Source organism: Parus major, chromosome 2 (genome assembly GCF_001522545.3).
Source record: "Parus major isolate Abel chromosome 2, Parus_major1.1, whole genome shotgun sequence".
NCBI lineage: Eukaryota > Metazoa > Chordata > Aves > Passeriformes > Paridae > Parus > Parus major.
The window spans coordinates 3,374,149-3,385,207 of NC_031769.1; positions in this window are offsets into that span (position 1 = coordinate 3,374,149).

The window sequence follows — 11,059 nt, forward strand, 5'->3', positions numbered from 1 at the left end:
CTCCCTCTTTACTCACCTCTTCCTACAATTAGGAGCTGGATGACCAAGCCCCTCTGTACCAGTACTGATAAAGTGAGGAAGAACCTCTCCAAGGAAAACTTTCAGAAGGTGGGAAAAGAGACTGGGGAAGTATTGCAAAATGCTCCCCTGCTTTCTGCAGTCTCCTCTCAGCATCCCTGACTGGCCTGTGCCAGAGACAGAAGACCAGGAAAGCCAGACCTATGTATGTGAATAACAGAAATATTAAATGTACCTCAAGAGTAGCAGGTTGGGCCCCACCTCGGTGTTGAACCCGTTGGTCAACTCACATTTTCATCCTTGGACTCTTCATTTGTCTTTTTATAAATGTTACCAACCTCTCTTTTTATATTTTGGAACTTGGTGATGCAGTAACTCAACAAAATGGTCATTCAGACAGAAAAGGAAAACAAATAATCTGAAATAAACTCAAAACAACAGGGAACACTCACAAATAAAAGAGACAGACTTTTCCTGTGCATAGAAAAACAAGTGAGGAAACAGAAGATGACAAAAAAACAAATATTCTGCACAAATAGAGGGAATTGTGGAAAAATTAAATTATACAATGGTGTGATTGTAATAAGGAAAAAGGGGAGAAAAAATGTGAGTACAGAAAGCACACATCGGTTGGACTTCTTCAGAAATGTCCACCACAACACCAATCTAACTAGTGCCAAACTTTTCCAAAAACCAAGCTCTCTCCCGTGTTACTCAGGCTGATGGCAAAGACCTCAGTGCTTGGTAAAATAAACAAAGTACACTCAGACCCCAGAACCACCAGAAGCCCCAGAAAAGGGCAAAATCCAATTTTCTGCATATCAGATAAGCTGGGGTTTGTGCAGACAGCTTTTCTGGGCATAGTTTTAGCTTATGCACCACACTGGAAGGTAGGGTTTGGATTTTTCTAGAAACAGAGATGCCTGCCAAACTTATGTCAATGTTTAGGACAGGCAATCAAGAACAGATCTGTTTGGAACAAGAAGGAAAAAAGAGGTTTTTAGCTGAGGGGTGTTACTTCACAGATGATTTAGACCAGAGTATTCCCAATCTCTCTTTGATTTAGTTCCACTAGAGACAGCTGAGTGAAAAATCAAGCTCACAGGAATGGGATTTTCATTGCCAAGATCTCAGGGCTGACCCCGTTTTTTTGTGTGAAACAAATCAGAATTTGGAGGGCTGTAACACAAATGTCCCTTCACATTTCATTCAGAAGACAAATGCACTTGTTGAAGTGGTAGGCTTTGTTCTGTGATCCCACACACCAGATTGCTCAGGATTTCTGTTTTTTTGAACAAGAAATAAATCTCAGTGACTTCAAATTTGGTCTTGGCTAGTAGGAAATCTCTGGGAATTTCCCTCATAGGTGAAGGAACAGTCAAAGTCTAAGGGCAGAAGGAATGAACCTAAGTCCAGCAGTCAAATGATTGAAAGAACCAGGGCAATTTCAGCAAAATACAATTACTCCTCTCTTGAGAAGAATTAGTTAACACTAGAAGATGAGTCTTTCAGCAGGCGAGCAGAAGTTCTAGGAAATCATTTTCACCCCCAGTTTCAGAGAAAAACAGAAATTCCCACTTCTGCTCATGGACTGTCACCCCTCTGAGCCATTACCCTTCTCACCACCATGGAGGACAGCAAAGCCATGGAGCAGGGAAGAGACAGGGGATCCATGTGTCCTGCCTAAAACATCTCAGAAATGGGAAGGAATTGAGCACTGATGGGTAGAATAAAAATATAGAGAAAGTTTGTATTTCACAGGTGGAGTGAAACAACAAACAACAGATTTACAAACAACAGATCAACAGATTTGCACTAATGCTCAGGGGCTGTTTCCTGGGCTCAAATCCTGGAAAGAAACAGAAGCCCTCCATGCTGCTGATGTAAAAAGTACAGGGTGGGAATTGAGTCAAGGTAAAGATGCTTGGAAATTTCTGTGCAGGAGCTGCCTGAACACAACCAACACCTGTCAGTACGAGCAAACTGGGAGGGGCTTTAGGCTGAATCCCTGACTTAACACTCCTAAATCCAGGGGAGATGGAATATTTCACACACTTCCCCCTCTCCAGGGGATTTGCTACCAGCCAATCTCAGCACCCACATGTGTTCCATATGCCAGCTGATGAAAATTCCTCCCTGAGCTGCTCAGCTGCATTTGTTCCCTGTGTGATGAGTCAATTTGGTTTTGATTTAGTCTCCACCCTGGCTGTCAGGGTTGTCAGAGACTTGAGGGAGGAGGGAGGGACTGTACAGGTGCCACTTGCAGGGAAGCCACATCTCTGGGGAGACTTGGCCTGGCAACACCTCACTGAGGCAGTCAGTAGGAGACACTGTGGAGGGGCTTCTCCAACCAGGTCACAAAAAGGTCTCCATCAGTGGGTGGCAAAGAAAGGTTGGACTGGGCCAGTGGTCTCTGCTATCACTGGGGTTTGCTGTTGTTTGTTGGCCCATTTGTTCCCTCCTTTTCCCTGGTCCCAGCCTGCCTTCTGGCTCTGCTGCCCTTGCTGGTTCCTGCTCGCCCCTGTGCCTGTCCTACCTCCCTGTGTCCCTGGCTGTGGACTCTGTGTCTAACTCTGAAACAGAGAGCCTGTAGAAATTACAGGCCACATAGCTCTCAGTCCTGCCTGAGAAGCTAGCCTGAGAAATTCATGGGAGTATTCAAAACAATTCTCAGAGACAGAAAACAGCCTTGCCAGCGGCTGTTTGTCTGTCCCTTGTTTTCTTTGCAGGAGAACGTCAGGGGGTAGTGTGCCCCACTGACCAATGATGGTAATGTAGTAGTTTACTAACCCATAAGAGTTTCCTTTCTGTATTTTCCACGGATCACTCTATAAAACAGAGCTGAAGTAATAAACTAAAAGATATTCTCCTAACCGACTCCATGAGAGTTTGTGTTGCTCAATCCCAGCCGTTCCTAATAGAGCGACACCTGACCAACGCCCATGTCCTTGCCTGGGCTGCCTGCGTTCTACCCTGCGTTCTACCCTGTGTTCTACCCTGCCAGCCCGACCCAGCCCATCTCTGAGAGCCTCACCACAGCTCTGACCAGGGTCCTGGGCCTCCTGTCCGAGCTCCCACTGGCCGTGTGTGACGCCGTGGCCGCAGGAGCTGCGCCCATGAAACCGCGCAGGCCGCCTGGACATTGACAGCTCTTCTCTGACCAGCTGGTGGTAACGCCCTCTTTTGCTCTCTGTCTTCTCTCTTTCCTCTCCCCCATTCCTTTTCTATTCCTATTCCTTATTTTCTGTCTCCTCTAGCTCTCTTGTTTGGGTGGCTCCTTTTCCTTCTCGTTTCCATCACCAATGAGCAGTTCTCAGATATGGCGTTGGCTTAATTTCATTCCTCGTTTGGCTTAATTCCATTCCCAGCCCTGCATTTTTAAGAGAACTCTCTCTGCAGCTCCCCACAGTGGAACAGAATGCCCTGTATGGAAAACTCAGAGCCTGCAATACCCCCTTGGAGCACTGAAATCCCTTTGTGGAGCTGGACCTGCATCCTCCCAAACTCTTCTAGAGGGGACCAGCAGTCATTTATCAACCACCTGCTCTTTTGGGATGTCACCCTCTAACAAGCAAAATTCAAAGGCATAAAGTTCTCATGATGAATCTTCATTTAGAAACTTCATGATTCAGTGAAATCAAAGCAGGTTCTAAAGACTGATCAAGGTTTTCCATTTCTTATACACAAAAAGTGTCTGTACGTTCCTCCATATTCACCTAGATAACATAATCCTCTTTTGATGGTTTATTTTTTTAATTTTTCACTACATATGGATATATTCAGCCTCCTTACTACAGCATGTCCCTGTTTCTGGTCATCATTTTCCTTTTTTTTTTTTTTTTTTTGCCCTCCAGACCATAATAAATCAATAAAAAATCTTATCAGTTAATATGAAATGGACAAAATCTGTGTTTGTACCATTAAATTAAAAGAAATTCAATATCAGCAGAGGTTAATACTGTATCACTGACCAGTTGAGCCAAGATTGATAGAAAAGGTGATTTGTTTTCTCTTGAAGGAGATTTTGAAGGCATCTGAAGAGAAAATCACCCATAAATCTTGGAGAGTTTGCTTCCAATTTCAAGTTGCTCTCTCATCTGAGACTGGACTTCCCAAAAACCTCTATAATGCAGTGAGAAATTTGTCAGCACAGCAGTTTTTCATCACAAACACAGCAAAGCCACACGGGTGCCATTTGTCCCCAGCTGTAGGTGTCTACCAGGCTGCAGCTGCTCCGAGGTACTTTGCTCACCCCTCAATGAATGTTCACTGTGAGCATTTTCAGAGTGTGATCACAACCCCTGATTTTAGACATTTACACTGCACTGCCTCCATTTCATCAACTTTTTAGGCTGCCTGGGCTGGCCAAATCCAGAGTCAGCACTTACATTTCTCTGGAAATCCCGATTCTCTGCCCATGAGAGCTGCACAGCTGCCAGACAGTGACAGGACAGTTATTACCCTCTTTTTGGTACCCCTGGGACATGAAACAATAAAGACAACTATCTTCCAACCCAGACACAAAAGGGAATTTCCCAGATAACTGCTAAACCAGTCTGCATCAGGAAGCAGAGGTTTTTTTTTTTCCTTTTGATTCCCTTGTGCCACCAAGTTTGACAGCAGCATCTCTCCAGAGGATGCAGCATTGTGGACCACAAAGTCCTCACCGCTGCCTGTTCTCTGACACACAGCTCAGGGAACAGAAGAGCTGCCTCTCATCAGGGACATCATTTGTCAGAAGGCAAAATTCAGACAAATTCTTCCAAACTGGGCATTTTTAATTCCTAAGGTTATGCTGGAGAGAGAAGCCACACACTCTGCTGATAGCAGCAGCAAACTTTCAGCAGCATAAATATGTTAATAAATGCCCTTCTCATATCAGTAATAGATATTAAGCAAACAAATATCAATATACTCTGAGGAAAGCCATTCTTGTGAGAAAGTGTGTATGAATCCTTAGCATAAAATAAAAGAAAATTTTATGTCTTTCTCCAAACAAACCTTCTCAAATACTTTTTATTTAAACCCAGTTCTCTTGTGAAATATTTTGTTTCTCAATCTCAGAAAATGCCACCACATTGAGGGTTGAACTCCAGATATTATTCATTTTTCTCAGTGTACATATTTAGCAACAATTGTCCTTTTGAATTTCCTGTGCCCAGTGCATCACTGGGAAGTTGACAAAATTTCATTTTTTTTTTCCCTTTTTTTTGCCCCTCACATTGTGTTACATAAAACAGTAAGTCTGCCAGGAATACAGGGCATGACACACCAGTGACTGTGCTAATGAAAGCTTTGGTAGCTCATCACAAGCACAGGAGGTGAATAAACCATTGTTATTGCTATAGGAATATTTTCAGTGTGGATCAGAGTTTGCCTGTTTTTTAAAGCACATCCCAAGCTGTTGCTGCTGCTCTAAGCTGCAAAGTTCCATGAGAGCAATGGTTGTTTCCAGGGAGTTTTTTTCTGTGATTTCCATGAGTTTTGTCACCAGATTTGATCACTGTGTGTGCTCTGTGCTCTGATTCCCCCTGGCTCCACTGCTCAGGCTCACAGCTTGTCTTTGGCACAGTCTGAGGTGCTGATTCAACATCAGAGACTTCTTCAGAATAATGAATTTCTTTTAACTGCCAAGTGTTATAGGGCACTGGATGTTGGACTGATAGGGAAAATAAAAGGGAGACCTCGAGGTGAAACTTGTGACCTATTTCCCAAGAAGAAAAAAGCCTTGAGGTGAACTTTGTCAGGTTTATCACACATCCACAGCCTGGGAAGTGTCAGCCAGAATTGTCAAATCTGTGAGATCACATTGCAGCAGCAAAGGAATTCAGCATTTGATACAGGCTGCAGAAATGAGGCAATCAAACAAAGTCACCATGAGCAGAGCACTTGTATCTCTTACAGAAATCTGTGCCAGGAACTCGTAGTAAACAGATCACCCTTGGAAGTTCCTGAGTCTTCCCTGCATTTCCAGTTCCCCTGACTGCAGCTCCTCTGGGCTGTCTCAGAGACCTTCCTCCAGGATGGGGATTCCTGTACTCCTTTAGATCTTTGATTCCAGTGCTTTCATCCAAATTTTCCAAATCTCCCTTGTAATAAAAGCTAAACAACATGGATATTGGAAAGGGTTTATTCCATTCCTCTCAAAAAATTGGAAGATTTTTAATATTTTAAATGTCTTATTTTTTATAGACCGATCAACTCATTTTCTTGCAAACTCTCCTCTTTTGGTTCTCTTGACTTCTGTTCATGTAGCTCTTTATCTGACATTTTATCCTTATAATACAGTGAATTTTCTTTATGGGGTACCTCTTTTGTACTTCAGACCAGTTTTACAATCCCCAAGGTTCATCTTAATTCTAACTTTGTGCCTCCAGAGTAGAGCTGCCCCTTTTAAACTCAGTAATACTTGTGACTTTTACTCCTGCTCACTGCTCCACCACTCCAGACATAAACCAGTGGGAAATACCACACCAGAACAAGATCCTAGCAAAGCTTCTACCTCCATCATATCCTCAGTTTTGGTCACAAACCATTGATAATTATCTCTAAGCTGTATTTTTCCAGTTTACTGCAAATTCACAATCCTGGATGGTTTTGTCCTCCTTTGCTTACAGGAGCAGAAAACTCAAAGCTTGACTAAGACCAAGGGACAATTATTGAAAATCACTTCTTAAAAAAAAGTGAAAATGCTTAGAAATAGTAGCATTCACCCCATCTTACTTAAGACACTTCCTATTCTGTTAGTTTTACTGGAAACAGGCACTTTTGGCATGTGACTCTGTTTATAAATCCACTTTGGATGCTCAACACCAGAGACACCAATGACCACATTGACCAGATCTTTACCTCAAAGTCAACTCTGATGCACAAAACTACAATGCTTGTTTGTGACACAAATTATTAGCAAGATCTACCTCATGTCTTCAGGAACAGGTGGGGAATGGATTCATTATTCCTTCAGTTACCACTGAGAATGGATTAATTATTCCTTGCAGAAATAATTCTAAATAAATTATAAAATCACACAAATTATATGTATATTTATAGGAACCATCATTTTCCTTCCTTGCAGAAAAGCATCAATGTGCAGCACCATGGAGTATAAAAAGTTTGTCAAAAACCAGAGATGCACAACTAAAAAATTAAATCAAGTCTATAAATTTTATTGGGCCCCAGCTTTCTGTAAGAGAAGCAAAGCTGAGATCCAGTAAGCTTTAAAACTTTTGGCCTTTTCAAAGTCAGTTTTGTGGTTCTCAACTGAGCACTATCAAATGGTCCCTATTAAATTCAATCCTATTTTTCCATCTCTTCATAAGGAAATAAGACTCCAGTGTTAAGTGCTTATGGGTTTGAGCTCTGTAAGGGTGAGGCAGCACCTCCCTGAGTGTGTTCACACTGATGCTGCAGCAGGACATAAAACAGCAATGCTGTCATAAAATGAGCTCTGGTGGAGCTTTCTGTGGTGGTTTAAGACCTGTCTGTGCCATCCCTGCACTGCAGTCCCCATCCCACGGGTAAATTGGGGTCAGGGTCCGTGTCCAGGGGAAACTCAAAAGTGCCCATGAGGCAGCAACTTAAAATAAACCCTTTGGCTGGGACAGAAATAGATTTTGGATATGCACATGGTGTGGTGGTGTGTCTCAGCCAGCTGGGAAGAAACTTTCCTTTAACAAATGGGAAAAGACAGTCGGAGAGAAGCCCACGATGGCCAATGTGGCACGGAGAGAGCAGGGTCACACCCTCAATTTGTGCATTCATTCCCTCCAGCCACTGAAGGCTGGGATAATTACACCCCCCACCAGGCTTTGCAGAGCTCTCAGTAATTCCAGACTCAGTATTTATATTCTGCTGTCGAAATGTGTGTGTGTTTTTATATGACACAGTTTTCCAAGCTTTTTCTTCCAGTGGGACTGTCAGGATATCCATGAGTAGTTCAAATGCTTTGTCTGTTCTCATTATTGTTAACAGCACAGACCCAGGTAAGGACTGCATTGATCTGTCCAACTCCCAGAAAAAGAATTAAAAATAAAAATGTTGTCATTTGCCATAGATTGGTTTAAAAGAAAGAAGAGATTCTGAGAAACAAGGCTCACAAGGCAAAGCCTAAGGACAATCAAATCAACCTAGGCATAGGAATTTGAGCACCAGTGAAGAGGAAGAATGGCTTTGATTGGCTGTTTTTGAGAGACTTGCTGGAGTTTGTGGGCTTTGGAGACTCATCCCTGCTCTGCATTCCCACTTTATCCATGGGTTACGTGGTAGGAGGACTTCAGGAAGGGTGGAAAAAATGGAAGGCAGGACGGCACTAAATGGCAAAGACCTTCTAAACAAGGAAGAAGCAGGAAAAGCCAGTCAGTTGCCTGGTTTGACTCAAACAGCAGTCATTTCCCTCCCAGAGCTCTCATTCCAACAAGATTCCTCCCATAATGTGGGACAGTGTATCCACCAGCTCCAGGGCAAGGAGAAACCATCAAAAATCGTGCCAGCATTCATTTCCCATCCATGTAAGAGAGATGATCATGGCAGCTGGATCACAAAACCATGGAATTAGATGGTGGATGACTTTCTTCAACTGTAGTGGCCCTGCATTTATTTTTTGCCTTTGCAGGGCAGGAGAGGAGATGGGAATCTCCTCCCCAGACCCTTCAGCTGGCCTGAAAGTGAGGGGAGAAGCCTCTTGGTCTGATGGCATCCAGCAGAATTCCTCAGGGTGGACTTCAACTTCCAAGGGATTTCCAAGGCAAACCTTTAGACTTTTGCCCCCAAACTGCTCCAACTTGTGTGTGAATGAGACATCTATGATGGAAAATGTATAATGAGCGGGGATTTTGGAATCTGCACTAGGAAAGATGTGGATGTCCTGGAAAGATATGTCTCTGCTCAGCTGGAGAGCCACAGGGGATCAAGAGCATTCCATAAATTAAGTCTGTCCCAGCAATTAATTCACTTCTCCATAATGACTGGATCACTGGAGGTGGAAGGAAAGGAAGGGTGAGTTTGGATGATTTTCCCTGGTCTGGAAAACAAGACCAATAACAGGATTTGTCAGGTTTGAGCAAGGATGTAGCTCGGACAACATTTACAGCATGAATGTAAAGAGCACTCATGGGGGCTTCAGCTATCCTGAAATTCAGGGCCTCCCAAGCTTCTTGAGGCACAGCTGGACTCCTTAAAATCAGGAAGAGTTGCCACTGCCACAGAGGAGAGACATTTCTATTAGCAAAGCAGCTGCAGATCTGGATTAGGTGTAATCCTGTTTCCTTTGATTATCCACCACCATTGATCAGACTAACAAATAGTTAGGAGTGGAAAGCTAATAATCAACAAAATGTTATTGCAAAGTTTGGCTTGACTGTGCATGTTTCAGATGAAAATTATGCTTGGATTATGGTGGAAGGAAAAATGTCAGTTTATCTGAGAGAAGGAAGCTCCAGGGAAATAAAAAAGGAGCAGCTGGACGTTGTTCTCTTCACATACAACAGTTTTGGCTGACATTGTTGCACAAATTGTCTGAGATTTGAACATGAACTGAGCTCAGCTGGACTTCCTAAATGGCTGCTTTCAAAATCAGGGATTAGGAATACCAAACCACCTTCCAGGCTGCAGTCCTTGCTGTGCCACAGAGGTGAAAGACCAACCACGCCTTGGGTCTCCATCACTCTGAAATCATGTAGAGGTTAAAAAATTGTTAGAGCTGTTTTGTCTTTCATGGCCAAGGAATTGCAATGGCTGAAAAGAGCATTCCCCTCACCCAGATGACAGAACTGGCACTGTGATTTAAGTTATTTCTAACAATAGTTTTACCAAATGTAACCCCCAGTCATCTTAAAACACACTCTGTCCCTGTTCAATGTGAGGAATCTGAAATGGAGAGTAAATATGCAAATTGAATAAAATTATACCAAATAAATGCAGGTTTATTTCGGATTTTCCAGTAGATTGGCAGTTTGAAATGTTTTGTTTACATCTGATATCTCCTACTCCTAAAAAGCAGCGCTGTCAAGGATATATTGTGGTCACAGAAAGAAGTAAGGTGGGTGGTTAGAATATCTCTACACTATCTCCTGCCACGTGGATATCCAATAACATGCAAAATTTGGCTGGAAACTTCTGGTGCCTCATCCTACCCCAAAATATAGTTGAATTAAAATTCTTCAAGGTGTTAATGTGGCACTGTTTGTTTTCATTTTCTATTTTAACCTGCTGGAAAGCCACATATAAAGCATGTTACAACATTTTCCATCCTTCTCAAAGGGATGGAGATGACAGTTCCAGGTAGAGCCATTAAGGTGGTGAACCAGCAGTTGTTTTCATGGGATGATGTTATTCCTTAGCCTTTCTTAATGAAAAAAATTAAGCCTCTTAGGCTTCATAGTGAAAGATTTTCTTTCTTGATTTTTGATCCTGCCCTGGATCGTGTTTGCAGCTCTCCTTTGAACTCCCTCCATTGTTTAGATGACCTTTCTGAAATGTGCTCCAGAGCTGGACACAACATTTAACAAGTTTTAGATGGAGCAGTTTATAGACATCAGGTCATTTCCCATCTCCTACTGAATGTTCTCCATGTACATCCAAAAGTTCCACTGGTTTTTATTTTGCAATAGTTCCCATTGAGAAAGTTATCAGTACCTCATTTGCCACTTGCCAGATAAATTTTTTCCCTCCCACACACAGAACTTGCAGTCCTGTCTCCCAGACATTTTAGCCTCAGTCTGACTTTATTAAAACAACTTTGATTGGACAGTGAATAATTAATCATTCCTTTCCTATTGATGATATACTAACTTGTGATACCAGAAAACTGAACTCACAGAGGTATTACATTCTCATGGGATGGTTCCTAACCATTGGAAAGCACTGAACCAACACTAACTTTAGTTGTTCCTCTCTTCAGTGCTTTCCTGAAGTCCAGAGAACTTGAAAGTCCTCTGGAATACTTGATAGCATAAAATCATTGGCTGACAGGAGAAACTGCTTCCAAAAAGGCCTTTTCTGCTGACCACATGATGTTACTTATTCTTGATGCACTGAAAACAAA